This window comes from Leucoraja erinacea, chromosome 6 (genome assembly GCF_028641065.1).
Source record: "Leucoraja erinacea ecotype New England chromosome 6, Leri_hhj_1, whole genome shotgun sequence".
NCBI lineage: Eukaryota > Metazoa > Chordata > Chondrichthyes > Rajiformes > Rajidae > Leucoraja > Leucoraja erinaceus.
This window is the reverse complement of record NC_073382.1, coordinates 47,184,789-47,209,811: the sequence shown is the minus strand read 5'-3', so window position 1 is coordinate 47,209,811 and position 25,023 is coordinate 47,184,789. Positions and strand designations below refer to the sequence as shown.

The window sequence follows — 25,023 nt, the reverse complement described above, 5'->3', positions numbered from 1 at the left end:
GAGGGAGTTGAAGCAGGTACTATAATAATATTTAAAACACATTTGGATAGGTACATGGATAGGTAAGGTTTAGAGGAATGTGGGCCAAACGCGGGCAGGTGGAACTAGCTTAGATAGGGCATCTTGGTCGGTATAGGCAAATTGGGCTAAAGGCCCTGTTTCCATGCTGTATGATTCTACGATTCTCACTACTAAACAAATAATTGGTTCCAGTGACACAATAGACTGTAGATATTAGAATCTTGAGCAAATGCCAAAATGGTAGTGGAACTATAGGGCAGTATCTGTGGAGGGAAATTAATAGATGATGTTTTGGATCCTTTCACCAGACTGATAGAGTTGAGGGGAGAAAGATAGAAAACGAGAGGTGGGGTTGAAAAGGAGACAAAAGGATGTCAGAAAAAGAAAGAAGTGGACTTCATTCTTTAGAGCTTTTGACTTTATTTCTTGTGCAGGATGAGTCTTTTGCCCAGAGTAGGAATAGTGGACATAGGTTTAAGGTGAGGGGGGAAATATTTTATGGGAACCTGAGGGATAACTTCTTCATCAAAAAGGGTGGTGGGTGTATGGAAAGAGCTGCCATAGGACGTAGTTAAATCAGATACTATCACAACATTTAAAAATAATTTTGACAGGTACTTGGATAGGTTAGTTTTAGAGAGATACTAGACCAATTGCAGACCCATTGGGACTGCTCCCCCAACACATCCGTTCCCTACCCGTAGCCTGCACGGAAGGCGTGATCCTCCAACTCGAGCCGTTCCCGAACGTAAGATTCCCGCACTCCCCTTGCCTCCCTCAGCATTGATTTTAAAAAATAATTCCAATTGCACTTGCCCTGCGTGTTGCAACAGCAATTCGCCTTCCCCTGCACATCATCAGTTGAAGCTGCCATTGTGATGTCATCAGTTGAAGCTGGTCGGTTAGAAAATGAAGGTATTTTGATTTTTTTTTCAACTTTAATCAGTAATAAGTCGAGAAATAAAGCATAAAATGTTCAGTGAAAGTGATCTCTGCCTAGGGGGAAAATGTGAATCAGAATATGGAAAAAAACTTGTGAAAGTTGGCATTTTTAAAGCTTTAATCGCGAATAACGTGTCAAATATAGGATGAAATCCTCACTGAGGCTCAGCACTGCTAGCTGAGGCATTGTCATCATTTGAAGCTACTGATTTTAATTTCAAAGTCTTTTATTTTAATCAGTAATGTGTCGAGAATAAGTTGCTGAAAAAATTAAGACATTAAGCCAGGATGAGATTGTCCTTTTGGCTGCAAATACTTTTGATTCTGAGTGGATAGAGTCCTTGAAGAAAGTTCTGTTTGAACTCTGCCCCACTACACAGCGGAACGTTCCCCATAAAGGGGCACAGGAAGACGTCAACAACATAAAGAGTTGCCTTAGAGTAATGAATGATTGTGGGGAGAATACTCCCATGTTTGTCTCTCATTACTTAGATGAAATCGGTGACATTTACTTACATGGATGTCTCGATCCTCCTTGGGAGAATGGAGCAGCTGTACGTTGAGGTCTGCTCTATGAAGCACGCCATGCAGCTCCAGGCTGATGTATGCGAAGATTTCCGTGCCATCACAGAGGAAATTGATCGCCGAGTGGGTGCATTGGAGCGCACCTTGATCACTACTCCAGTGTGTGCATTGGAGCACATCACTGACCTGACTCGGGGCGGTGGTCCGGATGCGTCGGCAGTGATGGATGGAGCCATTGGCATGGCAAGCACAGCGTTGGGAGCTGCACCAGCAGGAGCCTCTAGCTTGGTTGTCGGAGTGAGGGCTGCGGTGGAGGGCCTTGCCTTAAACGTGGAGAGGGCTACGACAACGGATAGTCCCAGTGGATTAAAGTCTTTGCCAGGCTCTCCAAAGTGGAGTCATGTTGTGAAAAAGGTTCGATGTCATGCTCCAGAGAACACTGGTGGTGGGCCAAGATTGCGCACTATTGCCACGGGGAGGATAAAGAAATGCACTACGCTGTGCCTATTATTGGTACCGGAGCTGCAGGTAACATCAAAATGATCAAGACTAAACTGGGGAGTATTTTTGCCTCCATGTTTTCACCGGGCCTAGTTGCCGAAACTTTATCTGTGTATCTTAAAGAAAAACTTGGCCGTGAAGTTACCTGTGAGAAGATTGACACTGTACACAGTAGATACAGTTCATTTAAAGTATCTGCGGAATGTAATGAGGTTGGTGAAATGTACCATCCGGAGCTCTGGCCAGAAGGGGTATTTGTCAGGCGCTATTACGAGCAGTGCAGGGTTGGAGTCATCGGATCAAGCACTGCGCCTGCTGCGGGGGGAATGAGTGTGCCTGCTGGTGCTAGGAGCACTCACTAGTCTCGCTAAATGACCGTTCGGGTTCTATCGTACAACTGTCGTGGCTTGCGTTTGGGCCAGAGCGCAGGGGATAAAGCTTGCCGCTCAGATGTTGACAACCTTCTGGAGAACTCCCTCTATGGCAAGACATTCTTGCCATAGAGGGAGTACAGAGAAGGTTCACCAGACTGATTCCTGGGATGTCTGGACTTTCATATGAAGAAAAACTGGATAGACTCGGCTTGTACTCGCTAGAATTTTGAAAATTGAGGGGTGATCTTATAGAAACTTACAAAATTTTTAAGGGGTTGGACAGGCTAGATGCAGGAAGATTGTTCCCGATGTTGGGGAAGTCTAGAACAAGGGGTCACAGTTTAAGAATAAGGGGGAAATCTTTTAGGACCGAGATGAGAAAAACAGTTTCCACACAGAGAGTGGTGAATCTCCGGAATTCTCTGCCACAGAAGGTAGTTGAGGCCAGTTCATTGGCTATATTTAAGAGGGAGTTAGATGCGGACCTTGTGGCTAAAGGTATCGGGCTGTATGGAGAGAAGGCAGGTACAGGATACTGAGTTGGATGATCAGCCATGATCATATTGAATGGCGGTGCAGGCTCGAAGGGCCGAATGGGCCTACTCCTGCACCTATTTTCTATGTTTCTATGTAACTGTGACATACTATGTATGCAAGAGACATTCTTAGCGAAGCAAGACTTGGACAAACTCAATTCTCTCAATGACAACTTTCATGGGGCTGGGGAGTCTGCAATTGACCTTGGCATGGGCATAGTCAGAGGTAGGATACCAGGGGGTGTGGCTATTCTATGGAACAAGAAGCTTGACTCATCAATAAATGTGGTTCGGCTTGATGCTCAAGTTCAAGTGAGTTTATTGTCTTGTGTCCCTGATAGGACAATGAAATTCTTGCTTTGCTTCAGCACATAGAACATAGATCTACAATTATTATAGGCAGCATGGTGTAAATGAGGTGCTTGAGGAGTATAAAGAATGTAAAAAGAATCTTAAGAAAGAAATTAGAAAAGCTAAAAGAAGATATTAGGTTGCTTTGGCAAGTAAGGTGAAAGTAAATGCAAAGGGTTTCTACAGCTATATTAATAGCAAAAGGATAACGAGGGATAAAATTGGTCCATTAGAGAGTCAGAGTGGACAGCTATCTGCAGAGCCAAAAGAGATGGGGGGGGATATTGAACAATTTCTTTTCTTCGGTATTCACCAAGGAGAAGGATATTGAATTATGTGAGGGAAGGGAAACGAGTAGAGTAGCTATGGAAACTATGAGATTCAAATAAGAGGAAGTACTGACACTTTTGAAAAATATAAAAGTGGATAAGTCTCCAGGTCCGGACAGGATATTCCCTAGGACATTGAGGGAAGTTAGTGTAGAAATAGCCGGGGCTATGACAGAAATATTTCAAATGTCATTAGAAATGGGAATAGCTGGGCTAATAATTGGAAAGAAATTGATACTTAAATTTTGGAAAAATACAACCACACCAACTGTTAAAATGTGGATTAGGAATATGATGGACATAGCACGCCTTGAAGAAATGAGACTCCGACTAATAGATAAATATGACCAATTCTTAAAGGAGTTGGTCTCCTTTCATCGACTTTTTGGAATCATGTGATGCAGCGGTACCGTAAGGATTGCTGATTTCAGTTCATGACGCGGATAGATCTACATCTCCGAATACAGATTTGAAAAATTCTCTTTTAAGGGGCCTTCTCTTCTATTTCTACTTTCCACTTTCTCTCTTCCTTTTTTTATTTTTTATATACACACTTCACGTTTTTCTACTCTCTACCATCTATTTTTCCACTTTTTCCCCTTTCTATTGTTTTCTTTTTCTTGTCCTGCTTACTTCCTTCTTATAACATAAAACTAGAGGTTGTACATAGAATGGATTACGGTATTACATAGTTGGCACCTAAAATTAGGTGCCACTGTACTGTTTTGTGCTGTATTAACTTCTAATAAAATAAAAAAAAAAAAAAAAAAAAAAGAAATGGGAATAGCGCCGGAGGATTGGCGTACTGCGCATGTTGTTCCATTGTTTAAAAAGGGGTCTAAGAGTAAACCTAACAATTATAGACCTGTTAGTTTGACGTCAGTGGTGGGCAAATTAATGGAAAGGATACTTAGAGATAATATATATAATCATCTGGATAAACAGGGTCTGATTAGGAACAGTCAACATGGATTTGTGCCTGGAAGGTCATGTTTAACTAATCTTCTTGAATTTTTTGAAGAGGTTACTCGGGAAATTGATGAGGGTAAAGCAGTGGATGTTGTATATATGGACTTCAGTAAGGCCTTTGACAAGGTTCCTCACGGAAGGTTGGTTAAGAAGGTTCAATTGTTGGGTATTAATGGTGGAGTAACAAGATGGATTCAACAGTGGCTGAATGGGAGATACCAGAGAGTAATGGTGAATAACTGTTTGTCAGGTTGGAGGCCAGTGACTAGTGGGGTGCCACAGGGATCTGTGTTGGGTCCACTGTTGTTTGTCATGTACATCAATGATCTGGATGATGGTGTGGTAAATTGGATTAGTAAGTATGCAGATGATACTAAGATAGGTGGGGTTGTGGATAATGAAGTAGATTTTAAAAGTCTACAGAGAGTTTTATGCCAGTTGGAAGAGTGGGCTGAAAGATGGCAGATGGAGTTTAATGCTGATAAGTGTGAGGTGCTACATCTTGGCAGGACAAGTCAAAATAGGACGTACATGGTAAATGGTAGGGAATTGAAGAATGCAGGTGAACAGAGGGATCTGGGAATAACTGTGCACAGTTCCCTGAAAGTGGAATCTCATGTAGATAGGGTGGTAAAGAAAACTTTTGGTGTGCTGGCCTTTATAAATCAGAGCATTGAGTATAGAAGTTGGGATGTAATGTTAAAATTGTACAAGGCATTGGTGAGTTCAATTCTGGAGTATGGTGTACAATTTTGGTCACCTAATTATAGGAAGGATGTCAACAAAATAGAGAGCGTACAAGAGATTTACTAGAATGTTGCCTGGGTTTCAGCAACTCAGTTACAGAGAAAGGTTGAACAAGTTAGGGCTTTATTCTTTGGAGCGCAGAAGACTAAGGGGGGACTTGATAGAGGTCTTTAAAATGATGATAGGGATAGACAGAGTTGACGTGGATAAGCTTTTCCCACTGAGAGTAGGGAAGATTCAAACAAGGGGACATGACTTGAGAATTAAGGGACAGACGTTTAGGGGTAACATGAGGGGGAACTTCTTTACTCAGAGAGTGGTAGCTGTGTGGAATGAGCTTCCAGTGAAGGTGGTGGAGGCAGGTTCGTTTTTATCATTTAAAAATAACTTGGATAGTTATATGGACGGGAAAGGATGGAGGGTTATGGTCTGAGCGCAGGTATATGGGACTAGGGGAGAATATGTGTTCGGCACGGACTAGAAGGGTCGAGATGGCCTGTTTCCGTGCTGTAATTGTTATATGGTTATATGATTATATGGTTTTGATGGACTGGGCAGTGTTTACTACTTTTTGCAGTCTTTTCCTCTCCAGGGTGCTCAAGTTGCCGAACCAAGCCACGATGCAACTGGTCAGCATGCTCTCTACTGTGCACCTGTAGAAGTTAGAGAGAGTCCTCCTTGACAAACCAACTCTCCGTAATCTTCTCAGGAAGTAGAGGCGCTGATGAGCTTTCTTGATAATTGCATTAGTGTTCTCGGACCAGGAAAGATCTTCAGAGATGTGCACGCCCAGGAATTTAAAGCTCTTGACCCTTTCAACCATCGACCCGTTGATATAAACGGGGCTGTGGGTCCCCATCCTACTCCTTCCAAAGTCCACAATCAGTTCCTTGGTTTTGCTGGTGTTGAGGGTCAGGTTATTGCGCTGGCACCATATGGACAGTTGCTCGATCTCTCTACTATACTTCGACTCATCCCCATCAGTGATACGTCCCACAACAGTGGTGTCGTCAGCGAACTTGGTGCATTGATGCTGATTGGTGCATTGCAATACACTTTGCTCACAACAACAAGGAATTTGTTATCCTGAATGTGTATACACCCTATGAATGCCATCAGAATGAGGATGAATATTTAAATAGGCTTGCTTTCATCGATTCCATTATTCAAAACAATAATCATTGTAGTGTATATGTCATTGGGGATATGAATGCAGATATCTCAGACAGGAACTCATTATTTGCCAATCATATGGCTCAGTTCTGTCAAGAAAATAATTTAATATTGTCAAGCAAAGTGCTTTTACCTACAGATAGCTATACTTATATTAGTGAGGCCTGGCACACCACGTCATGGCTGGACCACTGTATTAGTACAGCTGATGCAAATGCCTCATTGGGGTGTATGAGCATTTTGTACGGGGCAGCAATGACTGATCATATACCTGTTGCTATGACAATAAATGTTGAACACCTACCTGTGGTATCCAAAGATAGAAATAGCTTTAACACAGAAAAACTGGACTGGTCAACCCTCACAAAGGAAGACATCTTAGCCTATTATGCCCATACAGATAAATCCTGAAGCAATATTCATCTACCTAAAGATGCAATAATATGTAGTAATGTTAATTGTAAGGATATGAAGCATAGGAGAGATATCTGCTCCATGTATAATGATATAGTAAGCGCTTTATGTGTAGACAGTAAGCCCTACTGCAAGCATAAAAATAAGACACATAACACAGGGCTGACTGGAATAAATATGTAGCTGAGTATCATACTGAAACCCGTGAAGCCACTAAATCATGGGCTATGGCAGGTAGACCCAGACGGGCCTGTGTTTTAGTACAAGAAGCTTACTAATGCAAGATATAAGTATGCTGTTTGCTTCATCTGTAAAAATGAGCAAGCCATGAGGGCTGATTCCATGGCTAAGAAGCTGCTAAATAAAGTGCCTGTCCCACTTACGTGTCCTTGGCACGCAATTTACACAACCTCATGGTCGCGTTAAGCCACGACGGTCCCGCGCGACTTCATTCAACCGCACAGCCATCTGGAGCGCGTGACGTCATTTGAAGACGGACACAAAATGCTGGAGTAACTCAGTGGGACCGGCAGCATCTGTGGAGAGATGGAATGGGTGACGTTTCGTCTCGAGACTCTTTGTCAGTCTGAAAGAAGGGTCTTGACCTGAAACGTCACCCATTGCTTCTCCCCAGAGATGCTGCCTGTCCCGCTGAGTTACTCCAGCAATTTGTGTCCGTCTTCAATTTTCTTGGCCACGCTCTGGGAGTAGAAGTGCGGGCGGAACCGGACTGCAACGGCCGAGGGCTCCAGGCCGAGTTCGGCGATCGTTTGCCTGCTTCTGCTGCTGTTGCAGCTGAGATGTTGCGTCGCGCCAGGGTCTTGGGCCTGACCCACTTTGGCCGTCAGGTACGCGACAGGTAGTTGGCGAGCGAAGATTTTGTTCGCTACAAAAATTTCGGAGCCCCGCACGATGTTGCGCACAACTACATACCACTCCGTGCTTCTCAGTGGGACCAGCCCTGCACAGCCATACGATGCCCATGTGCCTCAATGAGACCGCGAGGTCGCGTAATTTGCGTGCCAAGGACACATAAGTGGGACAGGCCCTTCACAGCGCTGCTGATTTTTGGAAAGAAGTGAGAGCTAATTCAATGCTATGAAAATGAGAAATAAACAATGGTTTAGTTCACAGCAGCGTCACACACACAACTACCCCCCTTGATATATTAATATTATTAATTTGCTCCTTTTACCCCATTACCGCCCTATCCACTGACGCATAGCCCACAACTTGCAAGCGCGTCTAGAGAGGGAGGGTGGAGGGGAGGGAGAGAGAGAATGGGGAGAGACAGAGAGAAAGGGGCAGAGACAGAAGGGCAAGAGACAGGGAATGGGGGGAGGGTGGGGGAGGAGGGGTGAGAGAGATGGGAGGAGAGAGATGGGAGGGGAGAGAGGGGGGAGGAAGAGAGACAGGCAGCTCGATTTGTTACTAACACCTATGAGAGAGAAGCGAGTGTCACCAAACTTCTGAATTCTCTGGGGTGGAACCCTCTCCAAGACAGACGTGAAGCTCACCGTTTGACCTGTTTTTACAAAATGTAAAATGGTCAGCTCGACATAGATTACTAGACCTACACCATACCCAAACCAATTAGGAGCAGACGAGGGCATTCGATTCAATTTGTGATACCAGCTACAAAGACAGATGTGTACAGCAATTCATTCTTCCCCCGCACAATTAAATCATGGAATAATCTCCACCCTACTATAGTTACCCAACCAGATGCAACTAAATTTAAAGTAGCTCTTTCTTCCCAATAACCCTTTCTGGCTTAAGCCCCCCCTTCACCACCTCCAGTTTAAATTCCATTTGGAATATTTTGGAGGACCAAGAACCCAAGAACCAAGAAGGGAGAGGGGGGGGGGGGGGGGGGGGGGGGGGAGGGGGGGGGGAAGGGGGGGTGGGGAGGGGGGAAGGGGGTTTAGGGAGGGGAGGGGAAGGGGGTTTAGGGGAGGGAGGGGGGAAGGGGATCTAGGGGAGGGAGGGGGGAAGGGGGTTTAGGGGAGGGAGGGTGGAAGGGGGTTTTAGAGGAGGGAGGGTGGGGGAGAGAGAGAGGGGGGGAGAAAGAGATGGCGTGAGAGAGAGACAGAGAGAGCAAAATGCAACCGTGCGTCAAGTGTTCAGAATGGTCTGGAAATGAAGCGTCCGCGTCTCATGCACAAAAGCTGTTGGCAGCTCTATGGAATTCAGGGGAGGAGCCTGTCGCTTCACTCTCACACAGCGGGTCCGATCTAAGCTATCAATGAAGACAGCGAATTTATTTTTAAAAAACTGTTTTGAAAGTAAAAGTTAAGGTTAAGAATTAGTGATGTTAAGTGAGAAATAATTCCATTCAATTCAATGAAAAACAATGTAATCAACAACCTGGCAGGCTCGCCACCCTGTCAGGCTGGGGAGCAGTTGGGCCAGGTGCAAAGGCATTGTGAGGTGGGGCCACCAGGCAGGCTGGGGGGGCAGGGCTGGGCAGGGCCAGGAAGCAGTTAGGCCAGGTGCAAAGGCATTGTGAGGTGAGCAGCTGGGCAACCTTAATATTTTTTTTAAATGTCAGTTTGGTGATAAATTTTAGTAAATATCTCTGGAAATAGTCGACCAAATTGATAGAGGATTGGATTTTTGAAATCATAAGGAAATTTTCTCCCAGAAGATGTAAAAATTTCACTGTTATTGTAACGTCAGCAGCTGGACAGCGGTCAGATTTTTAAAAAAAGGTCAGTTTGATCAACAATTTTAATTAAAAAAGTCAGGAAAATAATGTACCAAAGGTACAGAGGAGTGGATTTCTAAACTCGCAAGGAAAATCTCTGCTGAAAGATGTAAAAATGTTCCCGTTTCACATGCAAAATGACACACACACACACGCGCACACACACACACACACACACACACACACACACACACACACACACAGTTTTAATAGATATATGAATATGATATGATAGATATGATATGATATGATGGGCCAAACACAGGCAGGTGGGACTAGTGTACATGGGGCATGTTAGTTGGGCCAAAGGGGCTGTTTGCAAGCTCTATGAGGAGGGAAATGTAAAGCTGGAGGGAGAGATATGGATGGAAGTAGACAGGGGGGAGGAAAGGGAAATGGGAGTCGGAGATAGGAGAGATGTGAGATGAGCGTAAAGAGGAGACAAGACGAATAGGGTGATGTGCTTGGGAGTAAGAAATATGTGCGCAGATATTGAGTATTGGGTATTATTTGAAATTGGAGAATTTAATATTCATACCTTTGGGTTGTATGCTACCCAAGAGGAATATGAGGTGCTGTTCTTCCAGTTTGTGTGTGGCTTCACTCTGGTTGAGGAAGCCAATGACGGAAAAGGTCGGTATGGGAATGGAAAGGTGATCGGTTCTAAATGGTCAACCTATGCCATCTAGAGGCAAGATAAATACTAATAGCAACATGATGAGGTTTATGAAGGCAGGAGTGATGAAAAGATGCCTATTTTCCCACTTGGTTATTAAAGACTGCAAAGGAACAACACTGGAATAAGTCTGGAAATTAAAGAACTGTGGTTGCTGTTTACAAAAAAAGTGCTGTAGTAACTCAGCGGGCCAGGCAATACCTCTGGAGAACATGGATTGGCGATGTTTTGGGTGCCTTGTTCAAGCTGATTGTGGTGGGATTGTACTGTACTGTTCTGTTCTACGTACTTCACATTTTCTTTTGATGTATTAATTGAGAACAGTTAATGGGTGATCGATGGTTGGCATGGGCTCGATAGGCTGAATCCTTGTTGGTAGCATGGGCCGTCCATTGACACGACACTGGGGGTCAGAGTTTTATAGTATCGGAACATTTTTAGACTAGAGAGATGCAGCATGGAAACAGGAGCTTCAACCCACTGAGTCCGTGCCGACCATCAATAACCTCGTACACTAGCCCTATCCCACACACTAAGGACAATATACATTTTACAGAAGCCCATTAAACTACAAATCTTCCAAGTCTTTGGAGTGTGGGAGGAAACCGGAGCACCCAGAGAAAACCCACGCAGTCACAGGAAGAACATACAAACTCTGTACAGACAGCACCCGTAGTCAGGATTGAACCCGCCTCTCTTGTGTTGTGAGGCAACAACTCTACAGTTGCGCCACGGTGTCCCCCTAAAACTAAAACTCCTGCCCTAAAACTCCTGCTGGCAGGAGGCTGATCAGATGAATGGCCTTATTTTCTGATAAAGGAAAGCTCCTACGTGCCAGCAGAATTTTGTGTGATTTAGATTTAAATTTTTTTTTTATTCCTGCAAATATTAGATCAGGCTACATCACAGAGCAGATAAAAGTTTCATGCTAGTTATATCAACATTTGATTATCTCGAAAATTATTTTACAATGAAAACACCATTTATCCTGGGAGACACAAATTGCTGGGGTAACTCAGTGGGACAGGCAGCATCTCTGGAGAGAAGGAATGGGTGATGTCAATGGTCAAGACCCTTCTGGGTCCTGGGATGCAGATTTATAATATTTATTCAAATGAGAGATCTCCACATTGCAACATTTCAATCAGTGTAAATACAGTATAAACACAAATTTATTATGCAGTGATTCAGAACTAGACTGCTGATATTTCGGCTGATAGCTAACATGATTCAAATTAATTATTGTTATGAATAAAACAAAAAAATGTCATACATTGATTACCATCCCATTATCTATTTCTAGCATTTTGCTTAACAGAACTTAGAATTTATAAGCGAACAGCTTTATAAATCGGAGAGCAATAAAAATGTTCAACAGATTTAAATTAGAAGTTGCAATGCAAATTCTTAATGAATGGAAAATTTGTAGACAGTGAGGTTTATTATTTTTTTTAAAGAGTTCTTTTGTTCTTAGTTAATACTTCCAAAGGAAGTGATAGTGGAAGGTTTGAGTACCATTGGAAACAAGATGAGGAGGCATTTCTTTAGGCAGAGGGTGGTGAATCTGTGGAATTCATTGACACAGAAGTCTGTGGAGGCCATGTCATTGGGTATTTTTAAGGCCGAGATTGACAGTTTCTTGATTAGTAAGGGAATTAAACTTATCAGGAAAATGCAGGAGAATGGTGTTGAGAGGGAAAGATAGATCAGCCATGATGGAATGGTAGGATAGACACGATGGGCCAAATGTCCTAATTCTGCTCCTATGACATGAACTTATGAGTGGTGGCGGCGGTAGAAAGGTTGAGAGGTTTAGGAAAGGAATCCACAGATTAAGGCAGAGGAATAGATCGGGTGAATGCACAGGGTCTCTTACCCAAAGTGGAGGAATCAAGAACCAGATAACAGGTTTATGGTGAGAGGAGAAAGATTGAATAGGGACCTTGGGACAACTTTTTCACACAGAAAAGTTTATTCTACACGGTATATGGAATAAGCTGCCAGAGGAGGTAGTTGAGGGAGGTACTGTAGCAATATTCAAAAGACATTTAGGTACATAAAGAGGAAAGGTTTAGATGGATATGGCATGGATATGTTGGACTGAAGGTCTGTGTTGTATGACTCTATGACTAAAACAATCCAAGCCTATCGAACCTGTCATACAGTTTCTTTAAGAAGGAACTGCAGATGCTGGAAAATCGAAGGTACACAAAAAGGCTGGAGAACCTCAGCAGGTGCAGCAGCATCTATGGAGCGAAGGAAATAGGCAACGTTTCGTGCCAAAACCCTTCTTCAACCTGTCATACATACTGCTCTAATATCAAGCTGCATCATGACTTCCTAACTCTTACACCCAATGTCCAAAATGATGACCAGACTTGGTAATTCGTAATTTAAAAAAAAATGGTTTTCCATGGACTACAATCAACTACATTTAAGCATTGTTGACAGGTGAACATTGATCATTAGGGACCTTTATAAAATAGGGTTTTTTTTAACATATTATTTTCTTGGAATAATTTCAGCATTTCCCCTGTTAACCTCTCCTGGAGGTTGAGGGGAGACCTGATACAAGTGTATAAAATTATTAGAGGCATAGACAAGAGTGTCAAATAGTTGTTACTCTTTCCAAAGGTTTTATTGGGTCATGAAGTAGCAGATAAAAAGTAAACAGTCAGAACCTTTCTCCCAGGATGGAAACGTCGAAGACTGGAGGTCATAGCTTTAAGGTGAGAGGGGCAAAATTTAAAGGGGACTAGACCAAGTGGGACCCGTTGGGTCCCTGTCGCACAGATGTCTGGTCCCAAAACGCAATATTCACCCATAGCCCCCAACTGCGCAGGCGTGGCTGACGGGTTCATATTGTGATGTTAGAGATCCCCGTTGTGACGCGAGTCACAGCAATCCTCCCCAACAGCGCCTCGCCATCCCTCTTCCTACCCCTATCCTCCTCCATTCCCACTTATCCCCCAGCACTCCCTTCCTCTCCTCTTGACCCTCCCTCTTCTTTCCCCTCTCCTCCTCCCCTCCCCCACTCACCTCTCCCTCCCTCTTCTTTCCCCTACCATCAGTCACTCCCTCCCTCCCTCCCTCCATAAGTGGATAATAAGCGAAATCATGGATAGTATCAAAACAAAAGATGAAGCATACAAATTAGCCAGAAAAAGCAGCCTACCAGAGGACTGGGAGAAATTTAGTCCAGCAGAGGAGGACAAAGGGCTTAATTAGGAAAGGGAAAATAGATTATGAAAGAAAACTGGCGGGGAACATAAAAACTGACTGCAAAGGTTTTTATAGATATGTGAAGAGAAAAAGATTGGTTAAAACAAATGTAGGTCCCTGTCCCTTGCAGTCAGTAATCATGGGGAACAGTAATCATGGGGAACAAGGACATGGCAGACCAATTGAATAACTACTTTCATTCTGTCTTCACTAAGGAAGTCATAAATAATCTGCCGGAAATAGCAGGGGACCGGGGGTCAAATGAGATGGAGGAACTGAGTGAAATCCAGGTTAGCCGGGAAGTGGTGTTAGGTAAATTGAATGGATTAAAGGCCAATAAATCCCCAGGGCCAGATAGGCTGCATCCCAGAGTACTTAAGGAAGTAGCTCCAGAAATAGTGGCTGCATTAGTGTTAATTTTTCAAAACTCTTTAGATTCTGGAGTAGTTCCTGAGGATTGGAGGGTAGCTAATGTAACTACACTTTTTAAAAAGGGAGGGAGAGAGAAAACGGGGAATTACAGACCAGTTAGTCTAACATCGGTAGTGGGGAAACTGCTAGTCAGTTGTTAAAGATAGGATATCAGCATATTTGGAAAGTGGTGAAATCATTGGACAAAGTCAGCATGGATTTACGAAAGGTAAATCATGTCTGACAAATCTTATAGAATTTTTCGAGGATGTAACTAGTAGAGTGGATAGGGGAGAACCAGTGGATGTGTTATATCTGGACTTAGGCTTTGACAAGGTCCCACATAAGAGATTAGTATACAAACTTAAAGCACACGGTATTGGGGGTTCAGTATTGATGTGGATAGAGAACTGGCTGGCAGACAGGAAGCAAAGAATAGGAGTAAATGGGTCCTTTTCACAATGGCAGGCAGTGACTAGTGGGGTACCGCAAGGCTCAGTGCTGGGACCCCAGCTATTTACGATATATATTAATGATTTGGACGAGGGAATTGAATGCAACATCTTCAAGTTTGCGGATGACACAAAGCTGGGGGGCAGTGTTAGCTGTGAGGAGGATGCTAGGAGGCTGCAAGGTGACTTAGATAGGCTGGGTGAGTGGGCAGATGCAGTACAATGTGGATAAATGTGAGGTCATCCACTTTGGTGGCAAAAGCAGGAAAGTAGACTATTATCTGAATGGTGGCCGATTAGGAAAAGGGGAGATGCAACGAGACCTGGGTGTCAGGGTACACCAGTCATTAAAGGTAGGCATGCAGGTGCAGCAGGCAGTGAAGAATGCGAATGGTATGTTAGCATTCGTAGCAAAAGGATTTGAGTATAGGAGCGGGGGGGTTCTACTGCACAGGGTCTTGGTGAGACCACACCTGGAGTATTGCGTACAGTTTTGGTCTCCTAATCTGAGGAAAGACATTCTTGCCATAGAGGGAGTACAGAGAAGGTTCACCAGACTGATTCCTGGGATGTCAGGACTTTCATATGAAGAAAGATTGGATAGACTCGGTTTGTACTTGCTAGAATCTAGAAGATTGAGGGGGGATCTTATAGAAACTGACAAAATTCTTAAGGGGTTAGACAGGCTAGATGCAGGAAGATTGTTCCCGATGTTGAGGAAATCCAGAACAAGGGGTCACAGTTTAAGGATAAGGGGGAAATCTTTTTGGACCGAGATGAGGAAAACATTTTTCACACAGTGAGTGGTGAATCTCTGGAATTCTCTGCCACAGAAGGTAGTTGAGGCCAGTTCATTGGCTATATTTAAGATGGAGTTAGATGTGGCCCTTGTGGCTAAAGGTATCGGGCTGTATGGAGAGAAGGCAGGTACAGGATACTGAGTTGGATGATCAGCCATGATCATATTGAATGGCGGTGCAGGCTCGAAGGGCCGAATGGCCTACTCCTGCTTCTATTTTCTATGTTTCTATATTTCTATGTTTCTATAATCCCCCTACCTCCCTGCTCCCCCACACGGCTGACTGTTTCCCGTTGTGAGGCCAGAGATCCCCGTTGTGACGCAAGTCACGATAACCCTCCCCGAAGTGCGACTCTTCCTAACCCTATCCTCCTCCATTCCCCCTCATCCCCAGCATTTGCGCGCACATTTTTTTTACACATAGAGTGGTGCCTGGGACGCTATGCCGGGAGTGGTGGTGGAGGCGAATGTCAAGGTCACCAGCATAATCAAGGACCAGTCTCACCTCGGGCATTCCATCTTCTCCCCACTTCCGTCAGGCAAGAGGCACAGAAGTGTGAAAGCACACGCCTCTAGATTCAGGGATAGCTTCTTTCCAGCTGTTATCAGGCAACTGGACCAATCTATCACAAAATAGAGCAGTCCTGACCCCCCCATCTAACTCACTGGAGACGTTTGAACTATCTTTGATCGGACTTTACAGGACTTCATCTTGCACTAAACATTATTCCCTTTATCCTGTATCTGTACACTGTGGACGCCCTGATTGTAATCCTGTAAAGTCTTTCTACTGACTGGACAGCACATAACAAAAAGCTTTTCACTGTACCTCGGTACACATGACAATAATCTTAAGTGTAAGAATTAGTGCAAGTATTAAGTGTAATGGGAAAGTCAAGTGTATAAATAACATATCCAGCAAAGTGTCCTTCACTATAACACAGGTAAAATTATCTTCAGAAACAGAGTCAGTCATCCAGTGCCGTTGGTGTCACCTTGCCTCAGTTTTCAAGGATCCAAGAGGCTCTGGAGCAGAAGGCCATTAATAGTGCTATGATACACTGGGCAAGCAGCCCAAAATTACTACCTTACTGAAATTTCAACAGGCTGAATCCACAAACCCAAAGAGATTACAAAAATAGTTTCTGAGTAGTCTATGTGGAATAGCAGTGCTTGAGTATGTAATGGATCATGAATAGGATTTCTTAACAAAAGGTTTTAACTTACCCAAAGTTCTTTCCCATCCTTGAATATTATGTTGCCAGGATTTGAAGGCATGAGCTATAGGGAGAGGTTGAACAGGCTAAGACTTTATTCCTTGGAGTGCAGGGGGAATGAGGGGTGATTTTATAGATGTGTATATGATTATGAGGGGAATAGATAGGGCAATATACCATACAAGCTTTTTTAAGTGTGTTTGATTTATGCATTTTTTAAGTAACGTTCCTGTTTAATTAATAGGAGGGCGAGAGGTGATCTTATAGAGATATACAAGGTTCTGAGACAAGCAGATAGAGTAAATGCACAGTCTTTTACCCATAATCAACAACCAGAAGACATAGGTTTATGTTGAGTGAGGGAATTATTTAATAGGAATCCGAGAGGCAACATTTTTACACGAAGGGTGGTGGATATATGGAACGATCTGTCAGGGGAGGTACAGGTAGTTGAGGCAGGTTCTATCACAATATTTAAAAGTCATTTGGCCAGGTAACTGGGACTAGTGTAGATGGGGCATGTTGGCCGGCGTGGGCAAGTTGGACTGAAAAGCCTATTTCCATGCTGTATAACTCGCTAGTAAATTATCTGCGATTTTACTAATTTGAGGCGTAAAATGAATCCAAAAGTATTTATTTGAAAGGATGCTATTTTGTTCAAACTAAACACCTTGGGATAATAGCAAAATGCAAAGTGCTGGAGTAAGTCAACGATTCGGGCAGCATTTGGAGGGAATGGATTGGCAGCATTTTGCAACGGAACCCTTCTTCAGAACAATAGGCGACGTTTCTTGCTGGGACCCTTCTTCAGAATATGAAGAAGGATCCCTACCCGAATCTTCGTCTGTCCGTTGCCTTCACAAATGCGACTAAGTACACGTGACAATAGTTAATAACCCTAGACCTAAACATGAACATTTTCTGAAGCCTTAGTTTCAGTAAAGAGTTGTAGCAAAACAAGTTGTCAGTTGGATGTGCGTAATATTTATAGGAAAGTAGCTGTACAGATAATATCCAGATGTAATCTTATGGTTGTTACTTCCTCCAGCCAATAAATCCCACCAATATTCTGAAACATCCACACCTGGAGACAAAGCATCTCCCTCCAGGTTGATGGTGCTTTCCAATCAACCATTTTATCTCTTGTAGCACCTCGATGAAGGCTTCATTGCAAATGAAGCCATCAAGTAATGAGGAGGAACCTTGTTGAAGTTTACCAATTAGTGAAAGGCATGGTTAGAGTGGATGCGGAGAGGATGTTTCCACTAGCGTGAGTTCAGATTCAGATTCCGATTCAACTTTAATTGTCATTGTCAGTGAACAGTACAGAGACAACGAAATGCAGTTAGCATCTCCCTGGAAGAGCGACATAGAATATGTTTCAATAAATAAATCTATTTACACGTATACCAACATAGTGTTTTTCCTGTGGGAGGAGTGTCTGGGAGGGGGAGTCACCGAGGTACATTGGCAGTCACTGAGGTACATTGTTGAGTAGTGTGACAGCCGCAGGGAAGAAGCTGTTCCTGGACCTGCTGGTCCGGCAACAGAGAGACCTGTAGCGCCTCCCGGATGGTAGGAGAATAAACAGTCCATGGTTGGGGTGAGAGCCGTCCTTGGCGATGCTGAGCGCCCTTCTCAGACAACGCTTGCTTTGGACAGACTCAATGGAGGGGAGTGAGGAACCGGTGATGCGTTGGGCAATTTTCACCACCCTCTGCAGTGCTTTCCGGTCGGAGACAGAGCAGTTGCCATACCATACTGTGATACAGTTGGTAAGGATGCTCTCGATGGTGCAGCGGTAGAAGTTCACCAGGATCTGAGGAGACAGATGGACCTTCTTCAGTCTCCTCAGGATGAAGAGACGCTGGTGAGCCTTCTTGACCAGAGTTGAGGTATTGTGGGCCCAAGAGAGGTCATCGGAGATGTTGACCCCCAGGAACCTGAAGCTGGAAACACGTTCCACCTCCGTCCCGTTGATGTGGATGGGGGTGTGCGTGCCACCTCTGGACTTCCTGAAGTCTACAATGAGCTCCTTGGTCTTCTTGGAGTTAAGGGCCAGGTTGTTGTCAGGGCACCATGCTGCTAGGAGCTGGACCTCCTCCCTTTAGGCCGACTCATCGTTGTTGCCGATGAGGCCAATCACCGTTGTATCATCTGCATACTTGATGATGGTGTTAGTACCATGTACAGGTGTGCAGTCGTAGGTGAAGAGGGAGTAGAGGAGGGGGCTCAGCACACAGCCCTGTGGAACGCCGGTGTTCAGGGTGAGGGTTGAAGAGGTGTGCTTGTCTAACCTAACAGACTGGGGTCTGTTGGTTAGAAAGTCCAGTATCCAGTTGCAGAGGGAGGGGTCGATGCCCAGGTTACTGAGTTTGGTGATCAGTTTAGAGGGTATAATGGTGTTGAATGCTGAGCTGTAATCGATGAACAGCATTCTTACATAAGTGTCTTTGTTGTCGAGGTGGGAGAGGGCGGAGTGAAGTGCCGTTGAGATTGGATCCTCCGTACTCCTGTTCTTGCGGTAGGCAAACTGATAGGGATCCAATGTGGGGGGTAGGCAGCCTTTGAGGTGTGCCAGGACCAGCCTCTCGAAGCACTTGGTGATGATGGGGGTAAGTGCAACTGGGCGGAAGTCGTTGAGGCTTGCCGCAGTGGAGTGTTTTGGCACCGGCACGATGGCGGTGGTTTTAAGGCACGTGGGCACAACTGCTTGGGCAAGTGACAGGTTGAAGATGTCAGTCCAGACGTCTGTCAGCTGCGCAGCACAGGCCCTGAGGACACAGGACATTAGAGTTTAGGACCAGAGGGCACTGCCTCAGAATAAAAGGACCTTTAGAATGGGGATAAGGAGGAATTTCTTTAGTTTGAGGGTGGTGAATTTGTGGAATTCATTTCCACAGGCAAGTCATTGGGTATTTTTAAACCTGAGATTGACAGATGCTTGATTAGTAAGGGATGTCCAAGGTTATGGGGAGAAGACAGGAGAATGGGGAAAGATAGATCAGCTATGATTGAATGGCGGAGTAGACCTGACGGGCCAAATGGCCTAATTCTGTTCCTATAACTTATGAACATGACTATCAACCCGCAACCCTACAGTAAGAACTGCATGCATAGTCCTTGTGCATAACCTTGGCTGCAATGTAGACACATCCAAATAGCACCGTGGCACTCATATGTCAATAACAGTCACTTAGACGAGGCACCAGGGCCATAAGTGCTGTAAGTCATACCTCAATACAAAATCAATGCACCCAAAAGATTAATGCTGGGTTCATTAATTATTCTTCTGCTTGTTAAAAGACAAAGACATGCTTAAATGCAAGCGCTTTCACTAAAGATTAGTCGGCTGAAATAATCTGTACACAATTTAACTTGATTTGCGAAGAATATAAAAGCTATCACCATACAACAAGGAAAATTAATTTTACGCCGTTGAAGGTCCAAATTATAGAAGGTTCAAATAGTAGTCCGGCATGTTCCCAATGATTCTCACCAACATCTAAGGATGCGCCGTAGAAAGCATTTTATCGGGATGCACCACAGCATGGTTTGGGAACAGCTCCATCCAAGACCTGCAAGAAAGTGCATAGCATTGTGGACACAGCTCAGACTATCACGCAAACCAACCTCCCTTCCATTGACTACATTTATTACTCTTAATTTCAAAGAGGTAGAAATTCATTCCAAAGAAGAAGAAATATTCCATGGTGAGTAAGGGGCGACCGTGGCTGACAAGGGAAGTCAGGGACAGTATAAAAAGAAAAGAAAAGAAGTACAACATAGCAAAGATGAGCGGGAAGCCAGAGGATTGGGTAATGTTTAACGAGCAACAGAAGAGAACAAAAGGTAATAAAAGGGGAGAAAAGATGAGGTACGAAAGTAAGCTAACCAAGAATATAAAGGAGGATAGTAAAAGCTTCTGTAGATATGTGAAGAGGAAAAAATTACTTAAGACCAAAGTTGGACCCTTGAAGACTGAAAAAGGTGAATTTATGATGGGGAACAAGGAAATGGCAGATGAGTTGATCAGGTACTTTGGATCTGTCTTCATTAAGGAGGCCACAAACAATCTTCCTGATATAGTAGTGGCCAGAGGATCTGGGGTGATGGAGAAACTGAAAGAAATCCACATTAGGCAGGAAATGGTGTTGGGTAGACTGATGGAACCGAAGGCTGATAAATCCCCAGGGCCTGATGGTCTGCATCCCAGGGTACTTAAGGAAGTGATTCTAGAAGTCGTGGACGTATTGGTGATAATTTTCCAATGTTCTATAGATTCAGGATCAGTTCCTGTGGATTGGAGGGTAGCTAATGTTATCCCACTTTTTAAGAAAGGTGGGACAGAGAAAACGGAATTATAGACCAGTTTGCCTGACATCGGTGGTGGGGAAGATGCTGGAGTCAATCATAAAAGATGAAATAGCGGCACATTTGGATAGCAGTAACAGGATCGGTCTGAGTCAGCATGGATTTACGAAGGGGAAATCATGCTTGACTAATCTTCTGGAATCTTTTGAAGATGTGACTAGAAAAATGGAAAAGGGAGAGCCAGTGGATGTAGTGTACCTGGACTTTCAGAAAGCATTTGATAAGGTCCCACATAGGAGATTGGTGGGCAAAATGAGGGCACATGGTATTGGGGGTAGAGTGCTGACATGGATAGAGAAGTGGTTGGCAGACAGGAAACAAAGAGTAGGGATTAACAGGTCCCTTTCAGAATGGACGGCAGTGACTAGTGGGGTACTGCAAGGCTCGGTGCTGGGACCGCAGCTATTTACAATATACATCGATGATTTAGATGAAGGGATTCAAAGTAACATTAGCAAATTGGCAATTGACACAAAGGTGGGTGGCAGTGTGAACTGTGAGGAGGATGCTATGAGAACGCAGGGTGACTTGGACAGGTTGAGTGAGTGGGCAGACGCATGGCAGATGCAGTTTAATGTGGATAAATGTGAGGTTATCAACTTTGGTAGCAAAAACAGGAAGGCAGATTATTATCTAAATGGTGTCAATTGGGAAAAGGGAAAGTACAACAGGATCTGGGGGTCCTTGTTCATCAGTCAATGAAAGTAAGCATGCAGGTACAGCAGGCAGTGAAGAAAGCGAATGGCATGTTGGCCTTCATAACAGGAGTTGAGTATGGGAGCCAAGAGGTCCTTCAGCAGTTGTACAGGGCCCTAGTGAGACCACACCTGTAGTATTGTGTGCAGTTTTGGTCCCCTCATTTGAGGAAGGAGATTCTTGCTATTGAGGGAATGCAGCGTAGATTTACAAGGATAATTCCCGGGACTGTTATATGCTGAGAGAATAGAGCGGCTGGGCTTGTATACTCTGGAGTTTAGAAGGATGAGAAGGCATCTTAGTGAAACATATAAGATTGTTAAGGGTTTGGACACGCTAGAGGCAGGAAACATGTTCCCGACGAGGGGCTACAGTTTAAGAATAAGGGGTAAGCCATTTGGAACAGAGATGAGGAAACAATGTTTCACACAGTGTTGTGAGTCTGTGGAATTCTCTGCCTCGGAGGGTGGTGGAGGCCGGTTCTCTGGATATTTTCAAGAGAGAGCAAGTTAGGCCTCAAGTCAAATCAAGGGAGTTTTTTGTCATGTGTCCCTGATAGGACAAAGACATTTTTGCATTTCTTCAGCACAACAGAACATAGTAGGCATGAATACAGATAGCAGAGTCAGGGGATATGGGGAGAAGGCAGGAACGGGGTACTGATTGGAGAGGGGGTAGGGGTTTGGAGCGCTGGAGTTCCCCTCCCTCCCGGGGTGGGCCGTCTTGCCTTGCGAGTGCATTGTGATGTCACTCGGATTTTTTTTTCCAAAATGGTTGAGTTTGAAGAAATCTGGCTGTTTTTTAAATTTCAACGATTAATAACTTTGGAAATATAGGTGAAATTGCGACGGGAAGATGTTTATCACCACCACGGGAAAAATGTGAGTAGGATGCGTGAAGATGGGAAGGCTGTGGTCTAGCATTTGGAAGAAGATAGGAATTAACCAGATTGACACAAAGATGCACATCGTGGGCACAAACAAGACAAAGACCTTTAGTTATATAGAGTCAAGTCAAGTCAATTTTATTTGTCACATACACATACAAGATGTGCAGTGAAATGAGAGTGGCAATGCCCCATAGATGTCCCATACAGAACCATGAAACCATGAAATTATTTCTTGCGCCAGCACAACAGAATATGTAAACGTAATACTCTGCAAACAATAAAGTAAATGAAAAAAAGTTCAGTGTCATATATATATACATATACATATATATACACACATATACATCAAACAAACAAACAAACAAACAATAATAGTGCAAAACGACTAAACCAATGCCCCCAAGTCTATGTAGTTCAGAGGTTATGTGGAGGTTGTCGTGTTTAATAGCCTGATGGTTTTAGGGAAGAAGCTGGATGTTACAGTTTTCAGGCTCCTATACAGGGTACCTTCTTTCCGATGGCAAATGTGAAATGAATGTGTGGCCAGGGTGTTGTGGGACTCTGATGATGCTGACTGCCAATTTTGAGGCAGCAACGTTTGTAGATCCTTCAATGGTGGGGAGCTCAATACCCGTGACGGACTAGGCAGTGTTCACAACATTTTGCAATCTTCTTCGTTCCTGGGTGTTCGAGTTGTTAATCCAGGCTGTGATGCAACCAGTCAATATACAATACAATACAATACAATACAATACGGTTTGCTCTTTGCTGTACACATGTACACATCAACAGTTTCCTCTCTGACATACCGACTCTCTGACAGACCGACAGGTTATACAGATCATAATTAAATATCCTCATATAATGTTCTTGGTTACAAAATGTAATTCTGATGTCTAATACCATTCAGGTTTCCACCGCTGCAATATGACTCATTGATCAATAATGTTCCAGAAGCTTCCAGATTTCAGTGACACCCACAATGGTATCAGCTTGCCCTCTTCGCCCTGCAAAGTCTATTTTTGAACCATCCTAAACTGCCTCCCCCAATGTACCCAATATAACACACAAATGAATGTCGTGTTGTCCAGTAATATTTGTTCATCATAGAACTCTAGCCCTACATCATTCCTCTAGCCTTACAATCATAGAAACATGGACAATATGTTCAGGAGTAGGCCATTCAATTCAATTCAATTCCAATTCAATTCAATTCAATTCAATTCAATTCAATGTAGGGAAAAAAAGATAATTTGTGGCCTTACCCTCTGGGGAACCTGCATAGCAACTTCCCCAATTCTCAGGCTTAACCGGGGCCCACCTGTGATGTTTGCCTTTCCACATCACACACATATCGCTAATGTTGTGGTTTCAACATTTGCGGTGGTCAACTCATGACAATTCTCTGACACTACTCCCAGGTGCAGGGAGACTTGGTCCTCTCTGCTGTCATCTCATAGAAACATAAAACATAGAAATTAGGTGCAGGAGTAGGCCATTCGGCCCTTCGAGCCTGCACCGCCATTCAATATGATCATGGCTGATCATCCAACTCAGTATCCCGTACCTGCCTTCTCTCCATACCCTCTGATCCCCTTAGCCACAAGGGCCACATCTAACTCCCTCTTAAATATAGCCAATGAACTGGCCTCAACTACCCTCTGTGGCAGAGAGTTCCAGAGATTCACCACTCTCTGTGTGAAAAATGGTTTTTCTCATCTCGGTTTTAAAGGATTTCCCCCTTATCTTTAAGCTGTGACCCCTTGTCCTGGACTTCCCTAACATTGGGAACAATCTTCCTGCATCTAGCCTGTACAACCACTTTCGTTCAGACCGTAAGGTCTGAATGACAATAAAGGAATTCAATTCAATTCAATTCAATTCATCCCTTCGATCCAACATCGACATTCACTGTGATCATGGCTGATCATCAACAATCAATACCCCGTTCCTGCCTTCTCCCCATATTCCATGATTCCAATAGCCCTAAGAGCTCTATCTAACTCTTTTGAATGCATCCAGTGAATCGGCCTCTACTGCCTTCTGAGGCAGAGAATTCCACAAATTCACAACTCTCTGGGTGAAAAGGTTTTTCCTCATCTCCGTTCTAAATCGCCTACCCCTTATTTTTAAACTGTGGCCCCTGGTTCTGGACTCCCCCAACATCGGGAACATGTTCCCTGCATCTAGTTTGTCCAATCCCTTAATAATTTTATATGTTTCTATAAGATTACTTCTCATCCTTCTAAATTCCAGTGAATGCAAGCCAAGTCATTCCATTCTTTCATCATATGACAGTTCCGCCATCCCGGGAATTAACTTGGTGAACCTACGCTGCACTCCCTCAATAACAAGAATCTCCTTCCTCAAATTCGGAGAGCAAAACTGCACACAATACTCCAGGTGTGGTCTCACTAGGGCCCTGTACAACTGCAGAAGGACCTCTTTGCTTCTATACTCAAATCCTCTTGTAATGAAGGCCAACATGCCATTAGCTTTCTTCACTGCCTGCTGTACCTGCATGCTTCCTTTCACTGATCGATGTACAAGGCCACACAGGTCTCGTTGCACTTCCCCTTTTCCTAATCTGACACCATTGAGATAATAATCTGCCTTCTTGTTCTTGCCATCAAAGTGGATAACCTCACATTTATCCACATTATACTGCATCTGCCATGCATCTGCCCACTCGCCCAAC

At 43.9% G+C, this 25,023-nt stretch overlaps 1 protein-coding gene across 1 annotated transcript in view; it reads left to right on the top strand.

Annotated features, from left to right (window-relative positions):
• Positions 1–9,867: 9,867 nt before the first annotated feature.
• rpl21 (ribosomal protein L21) overlaps positions 9,868–25,023 on the top strand; it is a 183,879-nt gene continuing 168,723 nt past the window's right edge. Inside the window, exon 1 of the mRNA XM_055636911.1 lies at positions 9,868–9,880. The gene's annotated coding sequence lies outside the window, so the exon portion shown is untranslated. The remainder of the gene's footprint in view (positions 9,881–25,023) is intronic.